Raw genomic sequence first — 21500 nt, forward strand, 5'->3', positions numbered from 1 at the left:
CCTCTCTCTCTGTCCCTCCCCCACTCACACACTTGTGCTCCCTTGCTCTGGCTCTCTCTCAAAAATAAAGAAACATTTTAAAAAGTTTATTAATGTCTCGGAATGGATAAGATACTACAGTTTCTGAGTGATATATGCTAGGGTGAGTTTAGCAAAAAGTACCGTGGAAGCAGAGATGTGGATGGACTACCAACTGACACTGCTACCTTCACAGTTCTGGGGTGCAGGTGTCACTTGAGCAGTGCCACAGCTTGTAATCCTCTACATCAGTGGGGAAATACAATTCAAAAATTATTCATACATCTTGCCAGGAACAAATTTATTTACAAAATGCAAGACAGACCTGTAAAGATGCAGAATATCTTAATAAAATATTTTAGAGCCAACATGAATAAATTCATATTGACATTTCACTAAATTATTTGGGAAACAAAATGCGCCGGACATTTCTTTAGTTCTAAGAAACGTCATTTTATCAACAAGAAACTCAGAGGTGAGAGAACTTACCAGTTTTTCCTTTTGACCTTCCTCCACAAAACAAATCATACCCAAGCTTTCAAATATATGAAGAGAGCAATCATCAACTACACTTCTAAAAGAGAATCAGGCCAGAGCGCCTGGGAGGCTCAGTCGTTAAGCATCTATCTGAGTTTGGCTCAGGTCATGAGCTCACAGTTCGTGAGTTCGAGCCCTGTGTAGGGAGACCACGAGCCCCGCTTCTCTCTCCCCTCCCCTCGCTTGTGCCCTCTCTCTCTCAAAAGTAAACAAATAAATACATAAAGGAGAATCAGTCCATTTTTAGAGACAGCAGGAAGAGCAAAATCATTTTCATGTTTTTCCCCTTCAGTCAGGACTAACACTCTACTTTAGAACAGGAAAACCCTGTCTCTGCAAACTCCTTAAGGCCATGCACATAAACCCTAGAGAAATATTTGTTGAATGAATGAATCACTATCGTAATAAATCCTATTTTTGGACGTTCACTCTTTTAACACTACAGTGCCCAGGGATGAAATGGCATCTGTTCAGGTAGGTGCCCTTAGAAGCAAACCCCTTGTTCCACGGCAGTATTCCTGTGCCTAACCAATGGGACTCTCACCCAGTCTCCCAGGACAAGCTTCCCTGCTGTGGTCATCACAAAAGAGCCAGACTCGGCCAGGCCATGGAACAGCTGAGGCAAAAGAAATATTTCCTGAGGAAGGCAGACAGTGTACAGTAAAGACAACCGAAGTACAGATATTTTATTGATTCTTTCAGTCCCCACTTTTGAGGCTATTCAAAAGTCACTGCAGATCAGACTTGCAGAAAAATTAAGTTTTACATTTCAAACTCCTTCAGGGACACATACATCAGATACACATTGAGTCACATGTATTGATTTGGCAACAATACCTCTACAGAGTTTATCGTGTGCCAGGCACTAAGTATTTTGCTTACATTAGTTCACTGAAACCTCACAAGAAGTCCATGAGGTAGTAAGTACTTGTTATTTGTCTCCATCTTACAGGTGAGGAAAAGGAGACATAAGAGGTTCAGTAACTTGCTCAAAGCCACAGGCAGTAAGTGGTAGAGACTGATTCCAAGCAGTCTGGCTCGATTAGGTGCCCAAAACCACTACATTACACTGAGAGCTACCTTCGGAAAACAAAATAAATGTATTGCCTCTATTTTGTCTGTATTTATGGAGTAAAATGTCCAGACCTCAAATCTTCCCCACACATCTCAGTCAACCTTGACACTGGTAATAAGCTGGCCAGCAGGCAAAGGAGTGTTTCCTAGGTATGTATCACCGGCATTGCAATAAACACAGATATAAAACTATCCAGACTCCCTTCCACCTTCTGAGAGCACGATAACTACAAGTTCACCATACATAATGATTTCTCCTTCCCCTTTAAAGTGTTATCAAAATATCTCATACCCAATACTAAACTGACAAAAGGTCATGATGCTACCCAAGACTTATGGTAGAAAAATACAAACAAGTTTTATTTTTCCAAGTACAAAATGGTTACACAACCAAAACAATAGAAACTTGCAGGATAAACTAGCAAAAACAGATGCAAGAGAATCCAACATGATGAGATAAAGGAAGTTAGTTCCATTCAACCCATACTGAGTCTAAGATCTCTTACCTTAAGGCACTCACAGTAAGCAAGCTGTCAGCCCAAAAGAGGAAAAGAAAGAGCTTACTAGAGAAATGATAATAAGATTATAAAATTATAGACAACTCAACTGTAATCATTTACATACATGCAACAAACTAATCACTTTACAAATGTTTAAAGAACAAGAAATGATAGGGGCAGGGGTAGTCACAGTGTGAAAAGAATATAAAGATGAGTTAAGTAAAGGTCTTCCTGCATAATTGATTTATTTAGTTGTAGCACACTGTCTACTCACTCCATCCCACAAAAAAGCCACATTCATTTGAGGTCATTTTTACCTCTTGCTATTTCCTCTGCAGTGAGTCTGCAAAGTTGTGAGGCACGGTAGTGATCCTACTCATTGAACAGAAAGCAATTGAGTGAAACATACAAGCAACCAGACCTCTGGCACCCTGTGAAACCACAAGAGAGCAAGATCTTTTTTTTCCCCATGTTCTAACACATTTTTTAAAGTCTTTTTCTTAAGCAGCAGCATACCTTGAATGATTGCATGCTTGTCTAAAGTCACATGCTCTCTACCTAAAGTCAAGTCAACTGACACTGAAACTGGAGAGTAAGTCAAAAAAAATTTTTAAGTCAAAAATTTTAAAAGAGCTTCATTAAGCAACACTCATTTACTTGTTCATTTCCCTAATTTCAATCTATAAACAAAAGCAATGGAAAATTTTTCCTGTAGAAACTCATTCATACTTAGTCTTCAAAATGAAACCAGGTTGGCCCAGAGATTTGCCTTAATCAATTTTTTAGTGCTTTCAGGAAAACTTATGTAAAAAGCAGAGGAAAGGGATTTTTCTGAAAGGCACTAAATATACTGTGTTTGTATAAAACTGCATGGATTGACAAAAATAAAAATACTAAATAATTTATTTCGAAATTTATTTTTCAAGATCCTAAAAGCAATTATGAAAAGAAACAGGATACAAGATATGGGAAAACCTTGAAAATACAAGTTAATCTTCTTAGTAACTTAAGCAACATAATGATAAAAGATAAACTGACTGTAAAGAACTAAATACAGGTCAATACTTTTAAACCTTTGGGGACTGTCCATAATACAGTCTCCCCTTCTACTAGCACAGAAGAGCTAGCTAATCGGGAGCAAATTTTATATTTTCTCAATACATTTCTCTTAGTGGAAAGGTGGTGGAATGGAGCAGGGAACTCCGTAAGGATGGCACTGAAGTCCCTTATTCTTTTAAAAAAATTTTTTTTTCAACGTTTATTTATTTTTGGGACAGAGAGAGACAGAGAATGAACGGGCGAGGGGCAGAGAGAGAGGGAGACACAGAATCGGAAACAGGCTCCAGGCTCCGAGCCATCAGCCCAGAGCCCGACGCGGGGCTCGAACCCACGGACCGCGAGATCGTGACCTGGCTGAAGTCGGACGCTTAACCGACTGCGCCACCCAGGCGCCCCGAAGTCCCTTATTCTTTATACTTACTCTCTGAAGAATGATCAAAAAGTACCAAAATATCTAAAGTCCCAGCGGAAGGTAGGGGTTAAACCCGAATCTGTTTGCTACTTCTGCCATGTCCTGTGTTCTGTTGGTGCACCTTTGTTTCATCACTCCGGAGTGAGTGGGAGTAGGGAGCAGGGAGTGGTCAACTTGCTAAGACCACTTTAGCCCACCTATTCCCACTTCAGCCTGGCGGGAGGAGATCCTTGTTACTGAACAAAATCTCAGAAATAGATCCTTTCCCTCCCACCCACCCCCAACTTGTTTCTGGCCCAAAGTCTAGTCTCCAGTTCAAATTCCGACTCATTCCTGAAGTTCTTCCTTTCCTGTGTTTTCTTATCAGTAAGACCTCCCTACTCTCATTTGAGCTAACCCGTGTCTTGGGACAGAATTAGAATGCCTGAATTGGGGCACCTGGCTCAGGCAGTTGGGCGTCGCGCATCCTGATTTCAGCCCAGGTCATGATCCCAGGGTGGTGGGGTTCAGCCCCACATTGGGCTCTGTGCTGAGCATGGAGCCTGCTTGGGGTTTTCTCTCTCTCTCTCTCTCTCTCTCTCTCTCTCTCTCTCTCTACCTCTACCACGCTCAACACTCGGAAGGAAGGGAGGGAGGGGAATCCTGAAGAGTCCTAAGACCATAAGAAGAAAAAATTAAGAAAGAAAAGAACCTTGCTACACATATACAAAAATCAGGTCCAGAAGTGGTAAAAGCCAGTTCCGCCAAACTTTCAGGGAGCAGATAATTCCAGTAGTACACAGATTCAGAGGAAACGAAAGGAGGAAATATTCCTCAATTCATGAGGCCTGTAAAATCTAGATACCAAATCAGACAAGGACATTAGGTAAAATGAAAATTACAGGTCAACTTCACTAAACCATAAAAAAAAAAAAAAAAAAAAAAAACAAAAGCCCATAAATAAAATATTAGCAAACAGAATCCAACAGTATGTAAACAATATGTAAACAAGAATGCACATTATGAACCTATTCCATGAATCCAGAACAGAAAGATACATTGGCTTTTTTTTCTTGAAAAGTTACAAATATAATTCACCACATGAACAGATTAAAGGAAAAATAACATGATCATAACAGATACAGGAAAAGCATGAGAAAATGTCACACCTGATCTTAAAAATACATAGCAAGTGGGACTAGAGGAAACTAAAAACCTGCAGAAATATTTTTTTAACAGTGAAACTTTAAAAATCAAGAACAAGAAATAATGTCCACTATTTATTTATATTTATTATTTATTATTCATTTTATTACATTTATTCAATACTATATTTTAAAGTCCTAACCAATGCAATATGAAAAAACAGAATTGAAAAAAAAATTATTTGATATGTTTATTAATACAGAAAACCCCACAGAAGATACAGATTATTGCCAACGGAATTCTACAAGGTGTTTGGATACAAAAATCTATATAATGATCCCCAGAACCCCCTCCCAAAAAAAGCCATTTCTGTACAAAAGCCATTACAAAACTTAAGCCAAGCAGACGATGCCATTTATAATAGCAACAGTAAATATACAGTAACTGGGAGTAAATCTAATAAAATATATTCTAGACCTTTACAGAAAGAAATTATAAAGCTTTAAATAAAGGCCAGGGCACCTGGGTGGCTCCATCAGTTAAGCATCCAACTCTTGATTTTGGTTCAGGTCATGATCTCACAATTGTGAAATCAAGCCTCCATGTCTGGCTCTGTGCTGAGCGTGCAGTGCAGCCTGGTTTGGATTCTCTCTCTGTCCCCTCACCGCCCGCCCACACACACACACACACACACACACACACCCTCTCTCTCATTCTCTCTCTAAATAAACATATAAAAACGAAGGAAAGAAGGAAGTCAGGCAGGCAAGCAACTGGTCAGCTGGCCAAAGGCAGGGGGAGATATATCTGAAGTGAAAAGCATTCTATGTTCATGGACATAATTGTCAAAATGTCAATTTTCCTTTATATGATACAATCTAAAATAAATAAACCTATTGAGTTTACCACTGAACTTGACAGAACCACAAGATGGTTATAAAATTTATAAACAGGAAAAATACCCGAGAAATTCTTTACAAGAGTCAGCTCCATGAGAATTTTTTGCTTTGGTCAGTGAGGTTTTGCCAGCACTTATAAAGTTCCTAGCACATAGTACTGGCCACAAATAATTCGTTCAATGAAATTTTTATTGAATGAACACATCAGCAAGGCTTGTCCTAACCATTTATAAAATTAAGAAAGAATGACATATGGGAATGCAAGCTGGTGCAGCCACTCTGGAAAACAGTATGGAGGTTGCTCAAAAAAACTAAAAGTATAACTACCCTACGACCCAGCAATTGAACTACTAGGCATTTATCCACGCGATACAGGTATGCTGTTTTGAAGGGACACATGCACCCCCATGTTTATAGCAGCACTATCAACCATAGCCAAAGTCTGGAAAGAGCCCAAATGTCCATCGATGGATGAATGGATAAAGAAGATGTGGTATGTAAGTATGTATGTGTGTGTATATATGTATACGTATATAAACATGTATGTATATGTACATGTATGTATATGTATGTATACATACACACAATGGAGTATTACCTGGCAATCAAAAAGAATGAAATCTTGCCATTTGCAACTACGTGGATGGAACTGGAGGGTATTATGCTAAGTGAAATTAGAGAAAGACAAAAATCAGATGACTTCACTCATCTGAGGACTTTAAGAGACAAAACAGATGAACCTAAGGGAAGGTAAATAAAAATAATATAAAAACAGGGAGGGGGACAAAACAGAAGAGACTCATAAATATGGAGAACAAACTGAGGGTTACTGGAGGGGTTGTGGGAGAGGGGATGGGCTAAATGGGAAAGGGGCATTAAGGAATCTACTCCTGAAATCATTGTTGCACTATACGCTAACTAATTTGGATGTAAATTTTAAAAAAATAAAAATTAAATTTAAAAAATAATAATAATACTGGGGATGTAACATACAACATAATGACTATAGCTAACACCATAGTTATGGTATATATTTAAATGTTGCCAGGAGTTCTCATAAGAAAGAATAAAACTTTTCTGTAAAAAAAAAAAAAAGAAAGAAAGAAAGAATGACATGGACATAGGAATAGGCAAAAAGACTAACAGAACATAATAGACAGCCCCAAAAAATCCACATACTATATAAGATTATCTGACATATAAAGAAGCAGAAGAGCAGATCATAGGAGAAGGTGCTGGAACACTGCTTAGGGATGGGGAAGAGTGGGACGGGGAGGCAGGAATTCTAAAGGACCCATAAATCTATAAACGAAGCATGCATTATCCTTAGAACCTCTCTAGAAAAGTCTCACAAATTCCTATTTTCTACATATATTTAGATGTTGTTCTATCTGAAAAAAATATATAGTGCTTTACCTGGAACAGTAACGGTTAATGATGTAAGTGCTTACTATATCTTAGCTATTATTACATCTGAGCCCTCAAACTCACCTTACTGGGAAGCCTTGCTTTAACCACCCCCTAGCTTTGTAACCCTGGAGAGGTTATTTGATGACCTTCATTTCACTCATCTACAAAATGAGCTTACACAAATACCTGACAACAGACTGGTGGAGTTTGGTTTTTGTTTTTTGGTTTTTTTAATCCTTTTAGGTTTTTTATTTTAGAATGCCAGTTAGTTTACAGATTTCAGAGTTTACAGTTAGTTACTAGCTTTCAGAATTGATAGTTAAGAACTTGCATTTTCAAATCCAAGAATATAGTGTGTTTTTCTATTTCTTTAAGTCTTCTTTGTGAACCACAGTAGCATTTTTAGGTTTCTTGATAAAAATGTTACACATTTTTTGGTGTGTAAAAGAACTTTTTGTTTGCTGTCATACAAGGGGCCTCTTCTTCCATTCTATCTTCTATTTGGTTTGTAAAATGGTAATTTTTTACACGGAATACTACTGTGCCGTACAGAACAGAGTAGTGATTGGAGCAGCAGCAGCAACTGATCCCATTTTGAGGGAGGATGGAGTTTAGTATCTCAGTAGACTTTTCTCCATGTACTTACACAAGTTTAAGACTTTCTGTCTGGGAATATTATAGAAAAGCATACAGCAAAACATTAACACATTAGAACCTCTACAACATAATTTGGTTTTCCTTCCTTGAACAGCACTAAACATGACCTCATTATCCCCTGGCATGGAACCCAAAGATAGTAATAAAGGCTTCAGAAGAATATGTACAAATCTGAAGATCTCAGGGCATATACCTAATGCTTTATTTTTCACCAGATGAGAAACAGTGACAGCTTAACACTACAACCATATGTTATATAGCTTCTAAAATGCTGCTATTATATAATTTTTAGCATTTTGTATACTGAACTTTCTGTGCCAGGAAGTGTGCCATTGTTAACTATTTTACAGATGCTTAAATTGTATTTAAATTATCAAGTTTCACTGATTCTGAAATTTGTCTAGTAAGACTTTTGAAAGCTAAGCAATGATTAAAAAAAATAATAAGGGGTAAAAGTTCTATATCTTTACTCCCATTCACATAACAAAATCAGGAGTTCCAATTCAATTTAGGACATAGTTTCCAGTAAGAGTAAAATGTGTGAACTTCCTAGGTTTAGCACACACTGGCTGCCCCCCAGAACTGCCCCTTCTGTACCTCATTTGTAGTTTACCACAGCTACCCTCATCTGAACTTCAGATTACAACTTGAGCCCTGAATTTCAGTTCCATACCCTCTGAGCACTCAAGCCCTTGCTTTGTTAGTATATTATTTTGAACTTCTAATTCTTATGTTGTTCCACAGAAAGCATGTGTCATTATTTCTCTTGTATTGGGGGAGGAGAAGGGGGCCTCTCTCCCTCAGTATTTTTTTTTATTTAAAAAAAATTTTTTTTTAACGTTTATTTATTTTTGAGACAGAGAGCATGAACAGAGGAGGGTCAGAGAAAGAGGGAGACACAGAATCTGAAACAGGCTCCAGGCTCTGAGCTGTCAGCCCAGAGCCCAACGCGGGGCTTGAACTCACGGACCGCTAGAACATGACCTGAGCCGAAGTCGGACGCTTAACCAACTGAGCCACCCAGGCGCCCCTCTCCCTCAGTATTTTGTTCCTTCTCTTCACAGTCCTTGGCACTAAAGTGCTCAGTGGATACTACTGCCTGACATCCAGTCCTATCTAAGTACTAAGTACTTAGAAACTAAGTACTACACTATTATGGGATCCCAGGCATTTGAAAGAATACTGTAACATGCACTACCCAGATTTATGTTTAGCCTTTAGCAGTGAAGGCAAACTGCAAACATAAAATTCATTTAAAAAAAAAGTCTGTCCCCTACTGGGGGTGGGAGGGTGGGGACATAGAGCAACCAAGCAGTTGAAATTCATGTCATATCTTACATAATTTAAATGTTAAGCAGAGAAAGCAAACATTGCAAATCTATTAAAAGTATGATTTGGCTTTTTAGCTCAGCTGTGGCAAACTAGGCATTCATTTGTTAAAGAAAAAAAACAACTCAGATAAAGCAGAAATAGCACAAACCAATTAATACAAATTAAGTCAAAACAACAGTGGTGTTTTAAGACATACTATGCATGCATGAGTTTCATTATACAAGATGTTATAGTTAAAATACCACTAAGTGTACTCAAAATGATATGTAAAAATAAAAATAGCTGAACAAAGGGTGGTCAAACCTCAAAACAAGTGCTATAACCACCACCCAAAAATGCAAAATAGAGGAAGTGGTCTTTTTCAGAGTTTAAGAGGGAAAGAAATTCTCATTCTATCTAACTTTATTCCACTGGGGAAGGGAGTCCCATGGAGGAAAATCAGTTTCATGCTCTTCCTGTGTGTTAAAAGAACAAATACTTTGTCGTTACTAACACTAAAAAAGGCAAGCAGTATTGTGTTAGTGTCAGAAACATTTTTATCTGTACCAGCAAAACGGACTTTTAATTTGCAGAAACTGCAAAAACAGTCTGCAATAGTTTGCATGTACACACACACACTCTCTCTCTCTCTCTCTCTCTCTAAAAGAAGCACAGAAGGCTTACTCCAAGAGAATAACCGATTATCCTATCAATTTTCACTTGATTTCATTTGAAAGTCATCAGTTACCACTGCTACTAGAATTATGACAACATGAATTCATGCAATAAAACCCAAACAATATAAATTCTCCCCTACTTAACCAATCTCTAAATGCTTTAGGGAAAGAGAAAATGTGCACTACCTACTTCACCTCCCAACCAGCTCTTCATAGATTTGCACACATTCTTGCCCACAGCCACAACTCCTGAGGAGAAAAAACACTCATGGATGAAAAGGTGACTTACTCCCCACCCACACTACAGGTAATGAAGATAAATGCTGCTCCTTAAAAGTCACTGTAAAATAAAGACACTAAAACACAGGTCAAACATGAGAAAGTATGGAGGGAAAAATACAAAGAGGCCAAACCAGTAATCGTGATCAAGTGGCTTTAGTAGAAAAAAAAGCTCAACAGGATTTCTTTTTATTTTTTTTAAGGTTCATTTATTTGGGGAGGAGGGAGTGGGAGTGGGAGAGGGGCGGAGAGAGGGAGAGAGAGAATTCTGAGCAGGCTCCACATTGTCAGTGCAGAGCCCGACACAGGGCTTGACCCCACAAACTATGAGATGACCAGAGCCGGTATTAAGCCCTACACTTAAATGACTGAGCCACCCAGGCACCCCAGGATTTCTTTTTTTTTTTTTTTTAACTAAGCAATATTTTAATATATATACATACATAAATTTTTTTTTTTGGTTTCTTTCCTGAGAATGATTTTTCTTTTATTTTTATTTTTATTTTTTACTTTTATTTTCTATTTTTTAAAATTTACATCCAAATTAGTTAGCATATAGTGAAACAATGATTTCAGGAGTAGATTCCTTAATGCCCCTTACCCATTTAGCCCATCCCTTCTCCCACAACCACTCCAATAACCCTCAGTTTGTTCTCCATATTCATGAGTCTCTTCTGTTTTGCCCCCTCCCTGTTTTTATATTATTTTTGTTTTCCTTCCCTTAGGTTCATCTGTATTGTCTCTTAAAGTCCTCAGATGAGTGAAGTCATCTGATTTTTGTCTTTCTCTAATTTCACTTAGCATAATACCCTCCAGTTCCATCCACGTAGTTGCAAATGGCAAGATTTCATTCTTTTTGATTGCCGAGTAATACTCCATTGTATATATATGCCACATCTTCTTTATCCATTCACCCATCGATGGACATTTGCTCTCTTTCCATACTTTGGCTATGGTTGACAGTGCTGCTATAAACATGGGGGTGCATGTGTCCCTTCGAAACAGCATACCTGTATCTCTTGGATAAATACCTAGTAGTGCAATTGCTGGGTCGTAGGGTCCCAGGATTTCTTTTTAAATAAAATCTAACAATGTGGTGCTCAGAAGGCTAACAACAAAAGGGTGGGCAAAAAAATGCATCAAACTGAGTCCACAGAAGAAATCAAGTATGAAAATATCAGTATTGAACATGGTAAAATTTATTTGGCAACAGCTACAGCCAGATTCTTAAATGCCATCATGAAATAATGGAATGATATTATTTAGGCAACAAAAAGTATGAATCGGTGCAAAAGCTATTAGAACCACTGGAAGTTGAAAAAAATATCATGGCACATAGTCAAAAATATAGGACACAAAGCAGAGAAGATTCAACCAAATTTTATCCTTTCAAGCAGAGGCAGATTTGCCACAAAATGAACGAAGATTGGGCCCTTCATTCACTCATGCCCTTCATTTACACGAATGACTTCTTTTCTCATTCTAAATAAATATCCATCCACATGTATATAATTCTGTAGCCTCTTTCTTAAAGGGGGAACGCCAAAACTACACAGGCTTTGGGCCCCTCAACATTTGAAAGATATCTTCTCTAATGTCCAAAAATTCCAGAATGCTAAAAATAGAATAAAAGAGCAGAAATCAACCAAAATTTAAATTTCAAATATAAAATAATTTGAATGAGAAAAAAATTAAAACAAGATTTCTACAAATACCAAATGACTAATGCAATTTTCACAGGTGAAATCATAATTTTGAATGTTTATCAAAAGAAAAAAAGCAATAAAATATAAAACTTTAAAAAAATGATTAAACCCAAAGGAAAACAGAACATAATAAAAGATAAAAACAAAGATCTATCAATTGATAGCACTGACAATTTAAGAACTAATACTTTGGGATGGGGGTGGAGACCATTCTAGAAAATCTAAATGAGTACCACTGGGCAGGAATAGCTTAGTCATCTTGGATTCCGTGAAAAAGAGGCAGTATGTTGGCATTTGGTAGCACTCAAAAAAAAAAAAATCCAGAAAATACATATATTCAAGGGAAAGAGGCTGTAACAAAAATAAGATAAAGATACTCTTCTACACAGACCTATAATAGAATTAAAATGCTTCATTATGGTAATATTTTCACAAAATTTAAAAAAGAAAAGAAAATTACACACAAAGCTGTTATCTCAAAAAGGAGAGAAGTGAATTAACGGAAGATAAAACGGACAAAATTCTCTAAGAACTAGGAACAAAATGAGTATCTGGAATAATGACCATAGTGATAAGCCCAGATTTTTAAAATGCACAATTTAAAACTCTTGATGCATGTGAAGATGAATATGTCATCCCATTCATCCTACAAGACAAATATGATTTTGATCACAGCTTTTATGTACCCAGAAAAGGGAAATAAACACACATACGATTAATACAATTAAAGTAAACCAGAAACTGACCAGATAAAATGATAGTATATAAAATTCTTCAGTGTACTAATATACCCTAATCAAGTGATGTATATCCTAGATATTTCTTACCAATTCAACATCAAGGATACAACTAATAATGGTCTAACAATAACAAATGCCAAAGAGCATCTGATAAAATTCCACTGCTAATAGTAACATTAATAAAAACCCTCATAGGATACTTAATCCAAAAAATCTGTAAAATTTTTTATATGATGTAGAGAAATAAAATCAGAAGCAAAACAAGGACATCTACTACCACGTTTATTTTGATTTTAACTATTTTGTTATTTTTAAAGTTTAAAAGTTCTGGCCAATGGAGTAAAACTATAGATATAGGATGTAAATATTAAAAGGGAAGAAATATGTATAGAGACAGATGTTATGAACTTATGGTGATCATTTCCCATTATATGTAAACATTGAATCGTTATGATGTACATTTGAAACTAGTATATCTCCATTATATGTCAACAAATAACATTATGTAATAATATAGTATATAATATATATCACATTATATATAATAGAAACAAACAACAAGTCAAGGAGAAAATATTTACAATACATATAGCTGACAAAGGACTTGTATTTCAAATTTATTTTTTTTTAAACGTTTATTCATCTTTGAGAGACAGAGAGAGACAGAGCATGAGCGGGGAAGGGGCAGAGAGAGGGAGACACAGAATCTGAAGCAGTCTCCAGGCTCTGAGCTGTCAGCACAGAGCCCGACACGGGGCTTGAACTCATGAACCGAGAGATCATGGCCTGAGCCGAAGTCGGCCGTTCAACCGACTTAGCCACCCAGGCGCCCCCCCCTTTTTCTTTTTAAACGAAGGACTTAATTTCAAATGGAAGAAGCCTTGCAGCTCAGTTACACCAACAACCCAATTTTTTAAAAAGACAAAGGATTTTAAGAGACAAATGGGATGTACATAAAAAGATGTTCAGCGTCATCAGAGAAAAGCAAATTAACACCACAGTGAGATGCTACTACATATCCAGCAGACTGGCTAAAATATGCTGGTAAGAACCCAGAATGACTGGAATTTCCATACATCTTTGGTGGGAATAGAAACTGGTACAACCTTTTCACAAGAAACTGTGAAATGACATTCCAAAGTTAATGACTTTATGACCTTACCATATGACCTGATCATCTACAACTTGGGTTTTTGTTTTTTTTTTTTTTAAGTTTTATTTATATGAGGGGGTGGGGACAGCAAATGAAGGGCAGAGAAGGAGAGAGAATCCCAAGCAGGCTCCACACTGTCAGTGCAGAGCCCGATATAGGGCTCAAACTCATGAACCCATGAGATCATGACCTGAGCTGAAATCAAGAGTCAGAGGCTTAACTTACTGAGCCACCCAGGTACCCCTCCACAACTTGGTTTTAATCCAAGAGAAATGAAAATACAAATCCATATAGTAACATATAGTATATGAATGTTCAGTGCAGCTTCATTCATTGTTCCTAAGAACTGGTAACAACCCAAATGTTCCATCAAAGAGTAAATAAATTATGGTATATCCATAGTATGGAACACTACCAAGCAACAAATAGGAACAAACTACCAAAATAAGCAAGATCATGGATAAATCCCAAAAATATGCAAAGCAAAAACATACCAGACAAAAAAAGAGTATGTTCTTTATAATTACAGGATATAAAGTCCAAATCAGGCAAAATTAAATTATACTAATTAAAGTCAATATAGTGGTTACCTTTGGAGGTTACTAATTGGAAATAGACACAAGGGACTTTCTTGGGGTGATGGAGTATTCTTTATCTTGCTTGTGATCATGGCTACATAGTTTTGACACAAAAATTTGTCGAAACTCAACTAATACACTGAATATGGTTGCATTTTATCATGTGATTACGACTAGAAAATGAAAATGTGGGAAGTAATGGAATGGATAAGCAGGCATAGCAGGGAACTTTTACTTTTTATTTTACATGCCGTTGTATTGCTTTCATCTTTGCATATGATATGGTAAAAAAAAATCTTATTTTTAATGAAATCTTCACTAATGTTTCACTTAGGGTTTTTCTGTTTGTTCGTTCGTTTGTTTTGAGAGTAAATGAGCAGGGGAGGAGCAGAGGAAGAGGGGAAGAGAGAGAATCACAAGCAGGCTCCAAGCCCAGCACAGAGCCCAACTGGGGGCTCGATCTCACGAACCGTGAGATCATGATCCGAGCTGAAATCAAGGGTTGGACACTTAACCGACTGAGCCACCCAGGTGCCCCTCACTTAGTTTTTCAGTTTTTAAAAAATCACACATACATTGTCATTGGAGCAAAAGAGAAACCAAGACATAAATCTCTTATAAAAGACAGAAGAAAATTTGGTCACAGAAAAATAAAGACATGCAAGTCAAATTTTAAGAAAGATGTTTTCCTAAGGTTTAAGTAATAAAATAAATCTTGAGTTTAGTCTATTCTGTGTTTACCACATAATGGAGAAACTAACTGAAGTGAAAGATATACAGAAGCTTTTCCTATCAATTAGCAAATTTATTTACAACTTTATAATTATAAAATAATGACCACTGTAGAAAACGTCTAAGAGTATAAAGAAAACAACTCCATATTTGGATCTCTTTCTTCCTGTTGTTTTTTCTTTTATTTTAAGGAGGAAAATCAGGACAAAACTTACACCATTTTATATTTTTTCTCTGTGTAAATGATAGCATGAAAACTTCCTGTTTCATCATATACACTCCCAAAACCATTTTTCACAGACTGCATTGATCTGCCTTATGTCCAATGGAAGAATGAACTATATTTTAACCATTGGCCTATTTAGGACAATGAGAGCATGTCACCATTATAAATCATATCACAATAAATCTTTGTAAAACAATCTTTATGGTTCTTATTCATTTCCTTAGTAAAAATCCCTGGAGGTATACTTCTCCAGTCAAAGGATAAGGCTAGACTATCGATAAAGTACAAGCTGTACTCTAGAAAGCTACTGGTCACCAACTGTATTCCCTTAAGAGTGCATTCAGCAGCACTGAAGTTTTTAAAATTCTTTTTCCCTATTATAGGATATATATTGTAAGTGCAGTGAAGAAAATCCAGACACAGAAAAAAAAAAGAAACCAAAAATAAAAATCATCCAGAAATGTTTACTCTTAAGTCCTTGTTTCCCTGTGCATATGTAATTAAACTTGTATTGTACTGTATATGGTTTTATAATCTACTTTCCTCCCCTACTTAATGAGCATCTCCTCCTTGCCAAGGTGTCTCAAAATTAATTTTAATAACACTAGCCATTACTCAATCCATCTTTATCACTGACCACATAAACCATTTCCAAAATGTTAAAACTAACATTGTTACAAAATGTTATCTAAATCTTCTACCATTCTACTAGTAAATTACTTCTACTAGTAAATTACTGTATCGGGAAAAACTCCTTGAAATATAGCCACACTGGATCATAGTATATGAAATTTAAGGCTTAATTCAGCTTTTACTTTTAAGATTCCAGGAGCAGTGTAAGAGAGTATCCTTATCCCCATATCTTTACCTACAATAGGTAACCTTTCATTGATCTTTGTCAATGGGTAATTTAAAAATGGCTTATTTAGCACCCCCCTTTTTTTGCTACTCAGAGATAATTTAAAACATTTACGGGGCGCCTGGGTGGCTCAGTCGGTTAAGCGTCCGACTTCAGCCAGGTCACGATCTCACGGTCCGGGAGTTCGAGCCCCGCGTCAGGCTCTGGGCTGATGGCTCAGAGCCTGGAGCCTGTTTCCAATTCTGTGTCTCCCTCTCTCTCTGCCCCTCCCCCGTTCATGCTCTGTCTCTCTCTGTCCCAAAAATAAATAAACGTTGAAAAAAAAAAAAATTAAAACATTTACTATATTTTGGTTCTTAATTGCTCATCATATTGCCATTTTTTTCTTTTAGCATATAAGAACTGTTGTATCATCAGCATATTTTTTAAAAATATATTCAATTCTGACATGCCTCTAATGTAAACTATTAAATTACTAATTTGGGTAAAAATTTCTTGAAAAGCATTTATGTACATCTAGATTATTTTCCCTATTTCTGAGACTCCCATCAAGCTTTGTCTTATTTCTATCCTTTCCACCCTTTCAGGAGGAAAAAAATATATATATATATCACTGTCCTCAGCTTTTGATGCTTCGTTTGTGCTCTAGATTCAATCTTCCACTTTATCAAAGGTCCTTGCCATCAACAGTACCTTCCTTCTCTGGTGTATTTCCTATCATACTAGCTCTTCTTCAGCATATAAGTAAGAATTTTTAATTTTAAAACACATGTACCCCCGGGGCACCTGGGTGGCTCAGTCAGTTCATGATTTCACAGTTCAGTTCGTGAGTTCAAGCCCTGTACTGGGCTCACAGCTATCAGTGCAGAGATCCCTTGGATCCTCTGTTCCCCTCTCTCTCTGCCCCTCTCCAGCTCACACTCTCTCAAAAAGAAACATTTTTTTTTAATTTGTAATAAAATTAATAAAACACATGCACCTCAGTTTTTACCTTCCTTCTTTCTCCTCCATCGATATTTTTCTTAACCTCCCATTCAGTGTAATCTGACTTCTATTGCTATCATCCCACTAACACTGCCTTCTGTGACTTACTCATTGCCAATGAGTAAGTATTAGGATTTTCACCCTTGGATTACTTAACCAATCTAACATATGTGACTCTGCTCAATACTCATCCTGAAGTTCTCTTCTACTGGTTTCTGCAATACCTAACACGGTTTTTGTCTCTAGCTCTCCGGTGGGTTCTCTTGGGTCATTTTGTTCCTTTTCTTCTGCCTATCCTCTTTTAAACGGCAGCCTTCCAGAATTCCATCTTGAACCATGTTGACCTCCTCCACATGGGTAAGCCTCATCTACACAAGCTACCCTCAACAATCACGTATTATTTTAAATTCCCCAATCTACCTCTTCTCCCAGATCACTTTCCTACGCTACTTTTCAAGTTATAAATAGGGATAACACGGAGCTGCCCCTGAAACACCTCAAACACAACAGGTACAGAGCTGAACTCCTTATAAAATCAAGTTGACTGGCATAATTACTAGCAATGTGAATCAAGAGGCATAAAAATAGTAATCCATTTTTAAGCTAATAACCTAAAGTCACCCATCCCATTCACACCCCCACCAACAAAGTCCCAGTAGGGAGCCTAGCATTCCACCCTCAAGGCTATAAAGGCCCCATTAGGATGATGTTAGAGTATGTCAAGCAGGGAGCCAGGGCTTTCGTCCCTGCCAGTCAGTAATGAACTTCTCTCCCTGAACAGTTCCAATGGATATTATGTGGGGAAGCCTGGACTTCCACCTAGGAGTAATATGTAATGCCCCCCCCCCAACCAAGGTTTCCATGGAGGCTCAATCTCTACCTGGCAGTAATGAGGCAGCACCTCCACCTTCCTTTTCCTGCCAGAGTAGTATAAAAAAAAAAGTCAGCTAAAATAAATGGTTTGAGTAAGATCCAAAGACTCAGAACAAAGTATAAAAATGTATAAGATTTCAATTAGAAAATGCAAAAACTGTCATGATGAGCACTGGGTGTTGTACGGAAGTGATGAATCACTGAATTCTACTCCTGAAACCAATACTGCATTATGTATTAACTAACTAGAATTTAAATAAAAATTTGGGGGAAAAAAAATCAAAATCCAGGAAGATCTCAAACAGAATGACAAAAATAACCAAAAGAACCAACATCAAGATGACAGAGATGTTAGAATCATCTGATGAAGACATTAAGGCAGACGGTCTTGATAAAATATTCAAGAATGTTTGGAATAAATGGGGGAAAAGTCTCAGAAATCAAAGTCTCAACAAACAAATATGCTTTAAAGAACCAAATGGGAACTTAAACTGGAAAAAAAACAATAACCAGAAAAAAAGTTCAGAGAAAGGTCTAAACAGCAGAATGGAAGAAGAAAATATTCAATGGACTGAAAGATAGAAAAACAGAAACTACCCAATCTGAAAAACTGAGAGATTGGGGGGGAAAAGTGGGGGGGGGGGGGGGTTGAGCCTCACAGCCCCAAGGGACTATAACAAAAGATCTAATATTCACATTATCGGAATCCTGGAAAAGAGAGGACAGAGAGGGGCTGAGAAAATACTTGAAGAAATAATAGCTAAAAACTTCTCAATGTGGCAAGACAAAAACCTACAGTGAAGCAGCTGAGCAAACCCTATAAAGGAAAAAACACAAAGAAATCCATACCAAGACACATAATAATTAAACCTCTAAAAACTAAAGAAAAAGTCTTAAAAAGGCAGAGAAAACACCTTACCTATAGGGAGAAAAACAATTAGAATGTCTACAGATGGCTCATCAGAAACCATGGAGACCAGAAGTGACACAATTTTTTAGATGCTAACCAAAAAGGACTATCAACCCAGAATCCTATATCCAGAAAAAAAAAGTTGCCTCCAGGAATGAAAATAAAGCAAATAAAAGTGACTATATCACCAGCAGACTTAACTCTAAAAGAATGGCCGAAGAAGTTCTCTAAACAGGAGGGAAACAAAGAAGGAATCTCGGGAAAGAAGGAAGGATGGATGACTGGATGGACACAGCAAAAATATGGATAAGTAGGACAGACTTGCCTTCTCTTCAGTTTTCTATAATACGCTTGTAAGTTGAAGAAAAATTATAATACTGTTTGATGTGTTTCAATATGTATGTAAAGGAAAGCCTGAAAATAATTATAAGCAGGAGAGAGGGAGTAAAGAGACATAAAGGGAAGTAGGTTTTTATACTTCACTCAAACTGGCAAAATGAAGGGGCGGACTGGGTGGTTTAGTCAGTTGAGCACCCAGGTCTTGGTTTTGCCTTGGGTCATGATCTCAGGGTTCTGGAGATCAAGCCCCGCGTCATCAGGCTCTGCATTGAGGGCGTTTTCGGGCTCTGCATTGGGATTCTCTCTCTCTCTCTCTCTCTTTTCGGGCTCTGCATTGGGATTCTCTCTCTCTCTCTCTCTCTCTCTCTTTCTCTCACTCTGTCTTTACCTCTCCTCCCCCTCTCCCACTCACAATCTCTCTTTCTCTCAAAATAAATAAACATTAAAAAAATAAAACTGGTAAAATGACAATACCAGCTGACTACAATAGATGGAGATGGTAACAGCACTTGAGGGATTTTAGCTTTTTTGTGGGTGTTCTAGGTATAATAGGCTAAAATCCCACAGGTACTATTTTCCATCTCCATTATATTGATGAGGAAATTAAAGCTCCAAGTTGAGAAAATACACAGACAATTGTTAAGTAGCAGATGAGACTCAATCCCATAGTTACCTGGCTCCAAATCCAGACTTCTTTTTCACTACATTAAAAAAGGGTTCTTCGAATTAAATCTTCATTCAAAAATGTGGGTGGTGGGGGCAGTAGAGGGGGTCCATTAACCTCTAACTGAAATTTAGCATTTAATTTCCTTCAATAAACCACTGTAGCAGTACCTGTGACTGTCACCAAAAAAAAAAAAAAATCACAGATATTTCATGTAACAGTTATTGCAGGCAAATCAGGTTAGCATTTATACTCAACACCAGTTAAAAAGGAAAACTTTTGTTTTTAATATTTCAGTAACTAGAGTTAAATGTAATTGGTTTCCTTCATAAACCTAGATACTTTATTTTATACATTCAAAAAACTGTATTCTGAGGAGTTCATACGTTTCACCAGACTGCCAAAAGAGTTCTTTGTACAAAAAAGGGTGAGGAACCCCTGCGTGTAGAACATTTCCCAAATTTTATTTCAAAAATCTTAATGGACCATAGCTTCCACTTGCCACTGGAATGGGTAGAACGGCTCTGTTTGAGGAGATGCCAAGGAAAGAAAACCTTTAAAGTCAAACTATGTCAAAAGCAAAACACTTTTTCAAGTTCTCAAAAATCAATACCGTAAAAGTCTAGTCCTTAGATGACATTCAGAATCTATCAAAAAAATCACCAAGAAACCCCCAGCAAACACCATGAATTCTTACGTGGTAATCTCCAAAAAAAGGAGATAATTCAAACCTCTAAACTCAGGAACAAGGTCATTAATTCCACCTTCCCCAACCTTCCACCTTTTACCCACCCCAGCCCACCCACTTCCTCTTAAACTCACACTGTAATCTATATAAATCTAAAGGTGCCCTTAAATCAGGTTTTCAATCAATCTCTTTGTTGAGAATTAGCAACATTCCAGTATACATACTTTCACGAAGAACACAGAGTTCCTCTTCTCTCTCCCATCTTACCTCTCCAAAAAGCAAAAGTATCCAAATAAAGGCAAAACTTTTTAGATGAATAACCACCAAGTGCATTTTTTCTAATCCCATGATCATCCAAACTTGGAAATAAGATTCCTTTCATTCACAAAGCCACCAAAAGGGTAACGCATTTTAAAATAAATAAATAATCCTACCCGTCCCCCTAAAAAAATTATCAACTCTTGATGAAACATGCCCTCAGCCCAAAAGTTATCCACTTTAGAAATGAGCAAAAATGTCGAGAGTATAGTGCAAAGCACTGGCCTAGTATATGGTACTCTAGATTTTCTTTTAATCCTTGGTCACACCTACCTAAAACCACATTATGTGAGCATTCATTTTGTGCATCTACAAATAGTATTAAGAAATTTGTGATGGGAAAAGTTAAAGGTATCACTTCTTCATACAGGAAATTTACGGCAAAATTAATCATCAGTTCCTGTAACCAAGATGAAATCAGAGGCAGTGCTTTGGAGAAGGCTACAATAACAGTATATAGTAATTTTAGAAGCAAATCAAAACACACGTATATACACACTTCCACACAAAACAATTTTGCTCACAAGTTCAAATATGAACTTTTTGTTGTAATAAAAATTGTACTCAATTTTTATTTGCTGTTTGAACAGTCAGGGAAAAAAAATAAAAAGTTTCCCACCCTGAAGGAAAACCCCTAAAGAACACACTTGTGTCTTGTCAACCAAGTCGTGATACCTTGAACATCATATGAAAAGCTAAGAGTTTCCATTTGACTACATTGTTGTTCTTCATTAACCATAAAATAACTCGGAAAATGTTTTATGAAGAAAAA

The 21500-nt window shown here is 37.0% G+C and overlaps 1 protein-coding gene across 1 annotated transcript in view; it reads right to left on the reverse strand.

The window, feature by feature from the left end:
• The window catches only part of RRAS2 (RAS related 2), a 76455-nt gene that overhangs the window by 36149 nt on the left and 18806 nt on the right, over positions 1-21500 (reverse strand). The window lies entirely within an intron of this gene.

Source organism: Lynx rufus, unplaced genomic scaffold (genome assembly GCF_022079265.1).
Source record: "Lynx rufus isolate CCGP_SWC_20201006 ecotype Redwood Valley unplaced genomic scaffold, mLynRuf1.p SCAF_9, whole genome shotgun sequence".
NCBI classification, from domain to species: domain Eukaryota; kingdom Metazoa; phylum Chordata; class Mammalia; order Carnivora; family Felidae; genus Lynx; species Lynx rufus.